Below are 13194 nucleotides of genomic sequence, written 5' to 3'. Positions count from 1 at the left end.
TACTGTGCTAGTCACGGATAGCCAAAAAATTGTATGCTCTCAGGAGCATCAAGAAACCTCCCTTTTCCTTGAGTATCTGTTGACCCAGCTCATTGCTGTTTCTTGGCATTTCCACTCTATCTCAATAAGTTTGCACATCTCAGTGGGGTGGAAAAGGAAGAGAACAGGAGAGCATTGCAGCCTCAGGAGGAGGAAGAAGGAAGGACAGGGTGAGGAAGGGAAAGGCCGAGGGCCCCGGGCAGGCTTCCCAGTCCTTCCAGCTATTACTTGTGGACCACACTTGGATGGGAGAAGATAAAGACGAGCTCGGCTTTTGGATGGCTCCTACCTTTCTGGCATGGATGATGGAGAGTTGAGGTGCTGGGCCAAGGCCACCTTGGGAGTTTGTTGCTGTGGAAGCTCCTACTTAACACTGAGAAGCTGAGGCTTTATGAGCTCATCGCTAGACTTTGTTTGATGTCAGAGGGATGCCACTGTCACTCACTTCCCCATCACGGCCCCATCTGTAAAATTGAAGTGCCTGGTAACTTGATCTTGAAGTCCCATTCCAGATTAAGTCCCATTCCAGATTCCTGGCTTAACTGGTTGAGAACAATTAATCTAGTCCTGAGAGGACATATCTACTGGCAGGAGACTCTGTATGTTTATTATTTCACCACAGGCTTGGATGAGGGATAACGGCGTGCTGCTAGGGTTTTGGGGGGATTGAAATAAGTGTGAGAGGATCCATGATTGTCTTGGAATCAAGACTTACTAATCTTGAAAGGCTGGTGAAATGTATCAAAACCTGAAAGATAAAATGCTGCATTTTTGGTTAAAAACTCACAATGGCACAAACACAGATGAGATAAAGCTGGTGTATGAGCAGTTCGAGTGAAAAGACTTAGGAGTTTTAGTTCAGGATATATTTATTTATAAGTTCAGTAAATATTAATTGGGTGCCAGGTGCTGATCCAGGAGCTGGGGACGCAGCCATGAATAAAGTGACATCATCGTTATGCAGCTTACATTCTAGTCCTGTAAGGCAATGTGATACACAATACACACTCTGCAATACAAATCAGTAGGTTCTATGGTATGAGCTGGCCATGGGTGGGAAGAGGAGAGGCAATGGGAAATGTAATGACGGGTCGCTATTTTAAATGGGGGAGTCAGGGAAGATTTGTATGAGGAGGTCACATTTGGCCCATTAGCTGTTTGACATGGCTGCTGAAAGGCTGACTGAAATCTGGGTCCTGTGATGAATTAGTTCTACTAATTAGAGTGACCTGCCTGGATGCCTCTACCCACCTAAGTTCACCTGACTTCCTCCAGCTGTAGGCTCAGCCCTGCAGGACCAGCTAGGCCTTTCAGGAAATTGCCAAGCCAGCCTTCCTGACCTTGGCCTCATTTCAGAAAATCTGGATCTCCTCTGCTCTTGAGAGCTAGCGCCCCCTCTGTCGCCGATCACTTCCAACAGTGCACCCCACTATCTGAGACAATGCTGCAGACAGGGGCTGCTGGCTGGATTGCCCCCAGCCCCAGTGTGGGGCCACTCACCGTGCCCAGATGACCCTGACCTACCCAACCTGAGCTGTTGACTCCCTCACTGTTTCAAAGTGCTCTGCTGGCGCTGGCTCTGCAGTCGGATTCAAAGGGAACATTTTCTGTTTTATTGATGTTCATCTTTCAACGTTTGCACAGTGTGTGGCGTAAATGCTAATTTTTCTAGGTGGGAAAAAAAAGTTTTCTCCCAAACTTCTTGCAATTTTATTAATAATGTAGCAAATGAGACAACATATTCCGAGGGCTTCGTCAATCCCTGAGAGGCAGCCTGGGCCTCGGAGCGGCCGTGTTCTTCCTCCAGCTGACTCCATCTCTCCCTTGGTCTCTCTCTCGGGTGGGTTGCCGAGGCACTGAAGAGCAGAGGGCAGGGGGAATTATGCATGAGCAGAGAGAGGAGACGCTGACCTTCTGTGTTTAAAGGTTAAGGTGATTTCTTGGGAAATGGAACCAACTCACTAATCAGAAGCTGTTCTGAATTTTTCTGCAAAAATTAGACCCGTGACTCACTTCACAGGCTCTGTTTGTGAGGATATCCGTATCTATATATAAAACAACTAAGCCAAGTTCAACCTAAATTTATTAAATACGTACTGTGTTCCCAGTCTTAGGAAGAGTTAGGCTAAAAGGGACACAAAGAAGTAAATCAAAACCCTTAGTCACCTGTAACTCACATAAAGAGACATGCAGTCGTCTTTCATCTTCCTACTACTTAAAAGAAAAATGATAGTTATTCTTATTCTGGAGATTTAGTTAAAAGCAAACATGATCAGGGCACAGTCTACCCCCACTTCCGCAGTCATGGTGCTGTCATGGGTGCCATGTCATTTTGGCCAGTAGGTCGAATTGAAGAGAGACACAGGAATGGCTTGGTACTCAAAAGTCAAACACGTATTGAGTACAATCTCTGTGTCCAGCACTATGGTAGGCACTGAAATACAAGTAAGATATAGCTTCTGCCTTCTAAAAACACAAGCCCAATTAAGATAGAGACCTTTTCTGTCGTGTTCTCTGCTATATTCCCAGAACCTAGAGCAGTGTCTGGCATTTAGTAGAAACGTAATGATGTTTGATGAACGAATGAACGAGTTTGTAGTAGAGAGGGAGGCAGACATGAATATAAGTATCATGCATGTCTTGCAGTTCTCATCGTGTGTGTGTGTGTGTGTGAGAGAGAGAGAGACACAGAGAGAGAGTGAGAGACTAGGGCGCAGTGAGGCCACTAAAGAGAAAGAGGTTGGTTTTCTCTGTTAAGTGGGACCAAGATGTAAGAAAAGACTTCACAGGTATATCAGGAAGAATTCTACTTTTAAACCATAGAGATTAACTATTTAAGCACAAAAATGAGTTTATTAAAAAACAGGGACCTCACAGAATTTCTAGGAGAGCAGAAATACGAGGCTTGACACTGTGGGATCTAGGAATCACACTCAAAGTTGCACGACAGAGCTGTGTAGTCTAGAGGAGATACGTTGCCCCTTTGCTGGACATGGTCATGGTGGCTTTCATTCTTGACACCACAGTGCTAGACATGGGGCACTGCACCTAGAGCCTTGACATTGCTGTCCTCAGCCTCACCAGGATGAATTCTGAGCTGTGCATCCTTCATGCTGCTGGCCACAGGTTCAGAATCTGACTTGGGTTCATCTGGCTGGGGAAACTGAGGTCACCTCAGGTATCCTGCACCCTAGCTGCAAGGGAAGCTGGGAAAATGAGCATCTGGTTGGTGTTCTCCCAAATAATTCATGAGGTGAAGAGCTTGTGGAACACGGAGGAGTGTTCAAAAGTGTTAGGTGGTAAAGAAGAAGGATACATGATTTGTTACATAGCACAGATAGTCCTGGCTTGCCAAGGATGAATTTGGAGATGTAGTGGGGACAGATTATGTAGAGTTCTGTATTAACTTGTTTAAAAGTTTGGACTCTTCCCCATAAACAGTTGGTTGGCAGTAATGGGTTTTAGGCAGGGGTGTGACAAAGTCAGATTTGCATTTTAGAAGGCTGGCCCTGAAGGCAGAGTGGGGAGCGTGGAGGGGTGAGCAGGTGTGGGGGAGAAGCGATGGCAGCAGGTTCTGGCCAGAGCCCAGGAGGGGGAGCAGGCAGTGGAGATGGAAATGGGGAGGCAGTTAGTAGGAGGGACATTATGGAAAAGGGATCAATGGGGCTCTCGAAGGTGAAGGAGGAGCTCTCAAGGAAGACTTGTGGGTTTCTGGCCTGGGTGGACTGGTGGGGGGGAAGGATGATAGGCTCCACTGGAGAGAGTGGGTGAGGACAAGGGCCCAGTAAAGAGTAAGAGACGGAAAATGCCAGAGAGAGATTGAGAGAGAGCATGCACTCATGGGAGAGTGAGCTCTTAGACAAGAGGAAAGCTTGAGTGCAGAGGAAGTTGCCATCTTGAGTCCATAGGGCCAGGGGAAGAAGGTGAAGCTGGCTGTGTATGTAGATACATTTTTAGATGTGGGTTTATGGGTTCAGGGAGGGGGGGGTTGTGCCTGAGGGATGTACATTTCCCCAGTTCCTTGGACCCTAGCCCAGACTTCCTACATCATCTGTATGGATTGTCTCTCTTTCCCTCCTCACCTAGCTCAGGGGCCTGCAAATATTTTGCTCAGGAGTCAGAAAACATTTTCTGAAAGGGCCAGATAGTAAATATTTATTGCTTTGGGGGCCATAAGGTCTCTGTTGAGACTCTAGGGTTGTGGAACAAAAGCAGCCACAAAGAATCCACAGACAAAAGTGAGACTGTGTGCTAATAAATTTTATTTACTAAAACTAACACAGCTATAGTTTACTAATCCCCAATCTAGCTGATGCCTCTTCATCCTGACCCTCCTGGTAGATGTTCTCATTGCACTTTGTGCTTTTCCTTCATAGTACTCATCTCAACTCTATTTATTTTCTGGTTGTGTGCTAAGCATCCACTTTACTCAGTGTTGGAGCTCAGTGGGGGGCTGTGCCTTTCTTGTCCTCATGGACCCCAGAGCAGCACACATAAGATCTAGCATGTCTTCTGTGCTCATCTTGCCTGGCACTGCTCTAAACCTTTACGTGCATTGATTCACTCACGTCATCCAGGAATTCCAATAGGGAGACCACTCTTATTCTCATTCTCATTTTATAGATAAGGCACCTGAGGCTAACTAAGTTGCTTGAAGTCACACCATTGGAAAGTAGTGGGTCAAGATTTAGGCCACCTGGCTCCTCTTGTTAAATTGCTGGTGAAAAGCAGACAAAGTGAATTCGAAGTTGAGTTCTTCATCTGGTAGAAAAGGGGCTGGGTGAGGCAGGGTTCACCTGAGGAGGAGGATGGAAACCTGGCAGCGTTGCTGTGGGGAAGGCAAGTGGAAGCTGACTGTGGATAGGTAGTGGCTTTGCCCTGTAGTCCACGTGAAGTCAGAGGACTCATATGGATGTCATTCTACAAGCTGTGGGCTCTTCTCAGGACAAGTGCAGTGGCCACTCGGGAGGAGCCAGCTGAGGTCTGGGTTTCAGCCAGTTGGGGTTTGCCGGTAGGTCATCTGGGGTCAGAGCAGCATCCTCAGGGCAATTGGAGCCAGGATCAGTTTACCCCAAGATAAGTTTCTGGTTTTGGTGCTTACTAACCTTGTGACGTGGACACATTGCCCAGCTTGTCTGGGCCTTGATTTTCTGTGTACAAAATGAAGGTGGTAAGGCCTCTACTACTGTGTTTTGGTGACAATAAGAGAAAATGCATCTGCAGGTGCCATCAGGTGATAGGAGCTCAACAAATTGGCCCTGCTTTTCCCTCTGATAACTTTTTGTCCCTGATACTCCATGAGAGCAATATGTGGTCCAGGCTCTTCAAGCCATGCCTTGAGAAGCTGCACCTGTTCCTGTCCTACTGTGGGCCTATGCCTCTCTCTTTCCGGCTCCAGCAAGTGTTCTCAGTTCTTACCAGCTAACACCTAATATAGACTACTTCCTGCCTACCATGTGTTCTGGACTGATTTTGGTGTTGTCTGAGGTGTGTATGTGGGTGTATGTCAGGAGAAGTGCATGCTGTATGCCCCTGTTTTATGTGGGAGGAGTGGCACGTACTTGTATGTGTGCATTTGTGTATATACATATATATGTCACTCAAATTACAACCTCCAGTTCCTTGTGGTTGAGACAAGTTTCTTTCATGATGTTATTAGTAACTAAAAACACAAAGGCAACTGAAAATGGAAAGGTAGAGCAATGCTGATTGTCTTTGGAGAATAGGGATCATGGTGTATAACAAACCCAGGGACCAAACAGGTTGTGAAGAACTTAAAGGACAGGTCATATCTGATAAGATCAATTTTAGCAGGGGTAAAAGCAAAATAAAGCAAAATTCTTTTTTTTTTTTTTAATTTTTGAGATTCATGGAACAAATTGTGCAAGTTCATGATAGAAGGAAAAATGTCTAAATACCTAATAACTGTTTGGGATAAGAAGCCCTAGAAGTTTGGCTGACTAAAAACTCATTATGGGTGAAAGGCTGCCTTTGGCTTCTCCATTCCTCCTGAACCCCTCCATCCAAGCCGATACAATGATGCTGGTCATGGGATTCCTGACATGGTGCTTTCCTTCCTAAATCATCTCCCGTTGATAAACCATGAGTCCACAGACCCAAAGTAATGAAAAGATTTTCTCTAATGAAAGATTTCCAGACCTTGGGGAAGTCATGAAGTCTCAAAAGCAGCAATGTGATCTTTGGCTGCTTTACTAAAGGTATGTGCTCGGACCTTAGAAGGATGACTGCCCTATTTGTAGTCTCTACTGGTCAAGCCACATTTGGAAAGTTGCACTCAGTTCTGGGTGCCATGGGTATAGAATGCATTGCACAATTTGAGTGCAGGGGAAGGAGTCAAAGGAATCAAGAGGGTTCATGTTGGGACATAATTCTCTATGGATCTCTTGAGTTTCTGCCCAACTTCTGAACAAGAGGCATTGATGGCTCATCAATGCACACTAGAGACAGTTTAGAAGGGAATTTTCCAACTGGGTCATAGGGTGGAATAAAAAACTCCTGAGACACTTGTTGTAATGTATTTTTGAAAGTCAACAATATTCCTCAAGTTTAGAAATTCATCAGCTGAGAGACATTATTTTGGATCTTTGGTTGAAGAATGCTACCTCTTCAACTGAATCTTGTTGTAAATTCAATGACTTATATCAGGACTATTGGCTTGGACCAAAAGGAAGTACAGAGAAAGAGTGAGGGCAGTGTAGGCAAATAGTATCAATAACTATTCTGTGAACAGGGCCTCCGATCTTTTCCTCTTCCAGTCTTTACGAAATTAACTTCTCCCTTCCCTCTAGCCCTTTGCTCAGATTGGTTTGCCTTTCTATTTTATTATCATCAGCAAATAGTAACAGAGTATGTAATGTGTGATATTTGCAGAAGGAATTAATGAAATATAAAATGTAATCTTTGACTTTTATATAATTTAATTCTTTCATTCATTCCACAAACTATTATTGAGAACCTACACTGTACTAAAATACAAAAGTGAATAAAGCATTACTTCTTGCCTTAAAAACCCCACACTTTATTTGGTAAGACAGGATCAATACACAGGAAAAAAATGTCAAATAACAAGGATATAGGATGAGTTAGATGATGGGATACAAATTCATGAGCTCTGCATGTTCACAGACATTACCCTTCCCAGAACTCCAAAGAGAATCATATGCTTGTGACCCCCACCCCCCATCCCCCCTTCCCGTGCAGAAAGAAAGAGAGCCTCGTGGGCTGGGGGAAGAAGGGCAGCTTTCTGGGGAGGGGCCAAGGAGCATGCTGCTGGAGCAGCTTTGGAATAGGGACGCAATTGATGAACGAGGGTTTTAATAAATATTACTACAAACTATGCATTGGGAGACCTTTTCATGCCCTTTGAGAAATGTGAGTAGAGGATAAAATTCCTTTTTAATTACTTTGGGCAGTTGAAATTTTCCTTCGTGAAATCAGCCCCACTCTGAGACAGAGCCTTCTGGTTACAAGTAGTACGGATAATGCTGAACCAGTATTGTGGAAGACTTCACTGTGGATATGAACTGGAGCTTGACTTCCGAGGCTGGGTGGGAGCAGACAGGCAGACAGAGGGTAAAGGGAAGGCATCACATGGTGGAGGGTGGGGGCATGGTATGTGGAAACAATAGTGAACGTGCTGAGGAGGAAAAGCTGAGTGCATCTCCAGAGGTCAGTGGAGAGGCTCAGGTAAGGTAGAGTTTAGGGGTACCAACCCAGCCCATTGGCTTCTATGGAAGCCCTCTTGCATCCTCAAAGTCTTTCTCCTGGATTTCCTATAATTTGTTGTCTACAGACAGTCAGAGTCAGTCCAGGGCATGCAGTGGGGGTGTGTCCCTTCCTATGTTCCTGACAGTGTTATCCCTTCTGACCGAAATCCTACTGCTCTCTCTCTCTCTCTAAGTTTCTCCATCTGTGGTTCCAGCTGTAAGAGTGCTTGTACCCTGTTTTCACTCATATGAGGCTTTGGGTCTCACATCTCGGCCTATTTCCTAGATGGCAAAGACAGGATTGCAGTCACACAAATGAATAAAATATTTATAATGGACCTGAGAGGCTAGTTTAATCACACACATCTCTTTCCTCTTGTGTATTAATTAGTCCTGATAAATCCCCCTAACTCTTTTTTCCCCCTGCTGCATCCAAATTGCTCAAAAAGGCATGTTTGTGGAAGACAGGTGGAGGGGGTGATTCAGGGGCATCTTCAAAGAATAAGCCCTAAATATTTCAGATGGAGCAATGAGTATAGCAGATCCATCATCAGAGAATACAATTTTGTTGACTTCATGAGAAACATCCATTTTTATGGACTTGAAAACTGCCCTGAACTCACTGTGGTCTCTTGGACCACCTCTTTTATGACACAAATCCAGCAGGATGGGTCATGCTGGAATCCATCAAAATGAAACCCTATGCTCTACCATCAGTACCTACTAAGTCATAACCAAATTGTCTGGATATTTTATGCTAGAGGATGAGGAAAAAATGGGAAGAGGTGTCAGGAATTATGACCTCCTTTCAAAGCTCTGGCAACTCCAATAAATCCTTTTCTGTAGTTAGACAATGAGTTTTACCCTGAAGATGAAGAAAACCAACACCAGCACCATCTATCCACCACTGGGATGGGTTACTGCCGATGGATGAATCCTAGAGAACTTTTCCTCTGTCTGTTCTTCTCATTTACCTTCCCCAAATTCCCTGTATTTTCCAGAGTAGCTTCTGATTTGGTTTTCTTACTCTTATTCAGCTTTTCTATAATGAATAAGATTTAACAGTATTCAAAATGCAACATAATTTCTGACATCCGTTTCCAAGGGAAAAAAAAAAAAGAATCTGATTTAGGAGGCAAAGTCTTTTTTTTTTTTTAATGATTTTTTATTATATTATGTTAGTCACCATATAGTACATCCCTGGTTTCCGATGTAAGGCTCGATGATTCATTAGTTGCGTATAACACCCAGTGCACCATGCAATACGTGCCCTCCTTACTACCCATCACCGGTCTATCCCATTCCCCCACTCCTCTCCCCTCTGAGGCCCTCAGTTTGTTTCTCATAGTCCATAGTCTCTCATGTTTCATTCCCCTAGGAGGCAAAGTCTTAGTCTGTTTGAGCTGCTATAACAAAATAGTACAGACTGGGTAGCTTATAAACAATAGAAATTTGTTTCTCCCAGTTGTGGGGGCTGGGAAGTCCAAGATCAAGGTACCAGGGTGGTCTCATGTGGTAAAGGCCCTCCTCACCGTGGTGGCTCCTCACTGTGTCCTCACACGGTGAAAGGGACTGGGGATTTCTCTGGAGTCTCTACTAAGGCACTAATCCCATTGATGAGTAGTCCACCTTTGTGACTTAAGAACCTCCCAAAGGCCCATCTCAATATCATCGTCTTTGGGGGTTAGGATTTCAACATGAATTTTGGCGGGGCACAATCATTCACCGTAAAAGGCAAATAATAGTGCTGGGAAGACCTTGAGGGAGATAGTAACATGATCCCTAACTTCAGAGTTCTCCAAGTACGGTGAAAGAGATTGGGGGTCTAGGAAAGTGCAGTGTGCATGAAATAGGACATCTGTTTCAGTATATGTGCAGGCGCATGACGGGAGAAGCAGCAGAAGAGAGAAGCAGGGGCCAGAGCTCCGAGGACATTTTATGCCAGCGAATCTCAAGCTAGGCTGCTCATGAAAATCTCCCGAGGAGATTTTAAGAAATACCATCATCAAGTCCTATTTCAGACTGATGTATTTTTAATAATTTATGTCTTAGAGTGAATTAATTCAATTAGATTGCTTTCCCTCTAAACTTTAGTTGAGACCACTGAATAAATAGAAGTTTTGTTTGGGGGAGTTAATTAACCTTGAAGCATGGATTAATTAATTAATTATGCAACCATTTGTGGGTTGTTTTTCTAGGCACTGTGCGAGAATGAGGCGATAGGGAAGTCTTTGCCCCATACTTTGAAGAGCTTACCCACCAGTAGAGAAGATATGCAAATAAACATATTTTGCAATACTGCTCTTGTCTCAAAAAAAAAGTTTTCTAGTTAGAGGGATTCCTGGTTCCTTTCAGCATATTGTGCTTTGGCCTGGAGATATTCTGGAAGGGTGTCTTTTTGTTATTGTTTTTGTTTTTAGTGGTTTCTCCTGATGTGGGCTTGGCTTGTCAGGTGCATTTAAAGGGCTGAAGTAGAAGGGGTACTAATTGCCACATGTATAACATTGTTTCTTCGGAAAAATGCATTCTGTATTAGGAAAGGAAATAATGTGGAAACCAAAGGCATTTAGATTCATATAAAAATGGGGGCATTATTGATGTTTTTCTTTTGCTTCATCAAGTAAATGGAATGACAAGGTACCGACGTGATATGATTACTTGAATTTTCTGCTTATAGGCAAGGAAAGGAAGACTGTTATTATTTCATTTACCATTGGAAATATTTCAAGAATATGTTCATCTGCTTTTCTGCCTTGGTGATAGAGTATAGTGGGTATAATGGAATATTTGTTTTCCTGAACTTCAATAGCCTTGCATTTTGATGTTTTAATCACATATCTCCTTGTGTTATTTAATAATTCTATCACTATGAATTTTACCTCCCTGTTATGGTCTGAATATTTGTGTCCTCCCCAGATTCATGTTGAAATCCTAACCCCCAAAGGTAATGGTGTTAGTAGGTGTGGCCTTTGATGGTGATTAGGTCTAAGGTGGAGGCCTCATGAATGGGATTAGTGCTTTTAGGAAAGGGGGTCCCACAGAGCTCCCGGCCCCTTTCATCATGTGGGATGCAGTGAGAAGTCTGGGACTCCTAACAAGACCCCCGCCTGACCATGGTGGCTTCATGATCCCGGGCTTCCAGCCTCCAGAGCCATGAGAAATAAATTTCTGCTGTTGATAAGCCACTCGGTCTGTGGTATTTTGTTACAGCAGCCTGAACAGACTCAGACAGCTGCTTTAGTGTCCTGACAGGTAAGGTGCCATGCATGCTTGCCTGGTAAGGGATGGTGATCAATGAAAGAGGGTAAATGCATTAACATTAAGAATAGACATGACAACACATGCAAAACAGAAGTTCCTTGTCAAGGCATGGGGCAAACCTGTTAAAAGTAAATTTATTAACTGATCAGATGTGTGTTTTTTTCCCATCTCTGAAGTCTGAAGAGAAAGGAGCACCTGAGGGCTCCTTAATTCGATGGATGCATATTGGTGACCTTCGGAGACTAGTCATCCTGCAGGTATGACCCACCTCGAGGCCCCACTTCCTGTCTGGGCAGAGGCTCCCCTGCTTCAGCTCCCTCTCTGCCTGATGAGCACCCGTGCTGGCAATGGTTGGATTTAGCAGCTAAGTCTAAACTTGGGAATGTGTAGAGAGGAAGATTTCCTGTGAAAGAAATGTTTTTTAATGTAAACTCAGTATTTTAGTTAAGCATTCTTTTTCTGCACAAGGGAGACAGGACTCACGTAACTGACATCCACAGGTGTAATGATCGTATAACTAATCCACACCAGAGGCCACATTGTGCAGGGCATAGGAAGTATAAGCTGTGTGTGGACTTGCACACACACTCCATACGTGCACATTTTCTCTCTAGGATGAGCATAGGTGAGTTATCTTTGGGGCATAGACAAGAGTCACACTGTGGTCTGGCCTTCACTGATGTGTTTGTCTTTCCTTGAAAGAAGACTTTAGTTTTTCAGTTTAGTTTTGTTTATTTGAGATGTTGTGTTCAAACTTTGCCTGTGTGCCTTGAGGCTGAAAGGCCATGGAAAGTGTGTGTGTCTAACTAAATCCAAAAGCACAATCACATCAACTCAGACATGGACACCTAGGGACCATCTTTTACTCCAAGAAGCAGCTTAGGTTGGAAAAGAAAGCTCTTTCCAACCTTGAAAGGATGAAAAAGAAAAAAAAAATGTTTAGAAGTGAAAATTCATAAAACAAAATCTTTTATCCAAAAACATATTAAAATTTCCAGCAGGATATTATGAGCAATTTGACTTTTGCAGTAGTTTCATTTCAAATGATTGTGTGTCCCTTACAAAGTTGCCTCCTTGTTTTAGTTTTTGTTAAATCAAGAATATGGTTTATCCCTGTATGATTTAAGTGATATTGATTGGAACTTTCAATTGTATTGAATGACAGTGTATTGTGGCAAAAGGAGAGAGGGCGTCAAGAAAATCTGTTGGTAACACTCAGAAGGGTTAGCTCTTCTGTCTCAACAACAGTGCTTAAAGAACAACCTTCCAAATTCATAATAATAAAAAGATGAGTTCTCTCCTAAACTATTTCAAATGGTTTATAGTTTATGAGAATACAGATTACTCTGCAAAGGGATAGTCTAGTGATTGGAGTTCACAGAAGGAAAAGCTAAAATATAAAGAAAAATAGGTTTGGGGTTTCATAATGTAGGAAATATGGGAAAGATTAAATCCAGTTTTTGAGAGGTCAAGCAAATCACTGTAATTAACATACAAAAGCAACGAGTGATAAAATATCTTATGTTTTACGGGTTTGGTACAATGCCCAGCCAACCAAATGTGCTTAATAAATTTTAAATGGTATCAACAATATTCCCTGTTGCTGATAGAGAGTTCAAGTCACCACTTTGGAAGGCTTTATTAACCCTTTAGGTATGGTTACTTGATGAAGTGAAGAGGGGAGAGGGTTCACCTTAAAACAGCGGGGGTGGAAATGATGCTTCTCCCCACCATGAACAGATATCTCGAGTCTCATTGAGATAATCGATTCTAATATTATTAAGCACAAGCCTAATAAATCTGCCCTTGTATTTTTTCTGATACAAATACAATATACCTACCACTGCTCAATATCTTTCATATGTGAGGTAATAAAACTGATCCAATATGAAATCTTGTACTTTACATGTAAATTGGATTGCTATGGGCCATTAGACTCTTTACATAAACAATATATTTTGTTTAAAAGAAAACTGTGCTCAGTTTCACATTCTAAAAGTTCATAATGTGCAAAACCACATTAGCAGAGTGAATGGTGTCAGGAAGGATTCTGGCGTGGCCAGCAGAGGCATAGAGGAGAATGGGGACTTCACTTCCAGTAAAGCCACTTTTCTCTCATGGGTGGTTTTAACAAGATGGCTGCCAACAGGTGAAAGCTCACTGGTGT

Source organism: Ursus maritimus, unplaced genomic scaffold (genome assembly GCF_017311325.1).
Source record: "Ursus maritimus isolate PB19 unplaced genomic scaffold, ASM1731132v1 scaffold_6, whole genome shotgun sequence".
NCBI classification, from domain to species: Eukaryota; Metazoa; Chordata; class Mammalia; order Carnivora; family Ursidae; genus Ursus; species Ursus maritimus.
The sequence above is the reverse complement of the archived record's forward strand: the minus strand, read 5'-3'. Positions refer to the sequence as shown.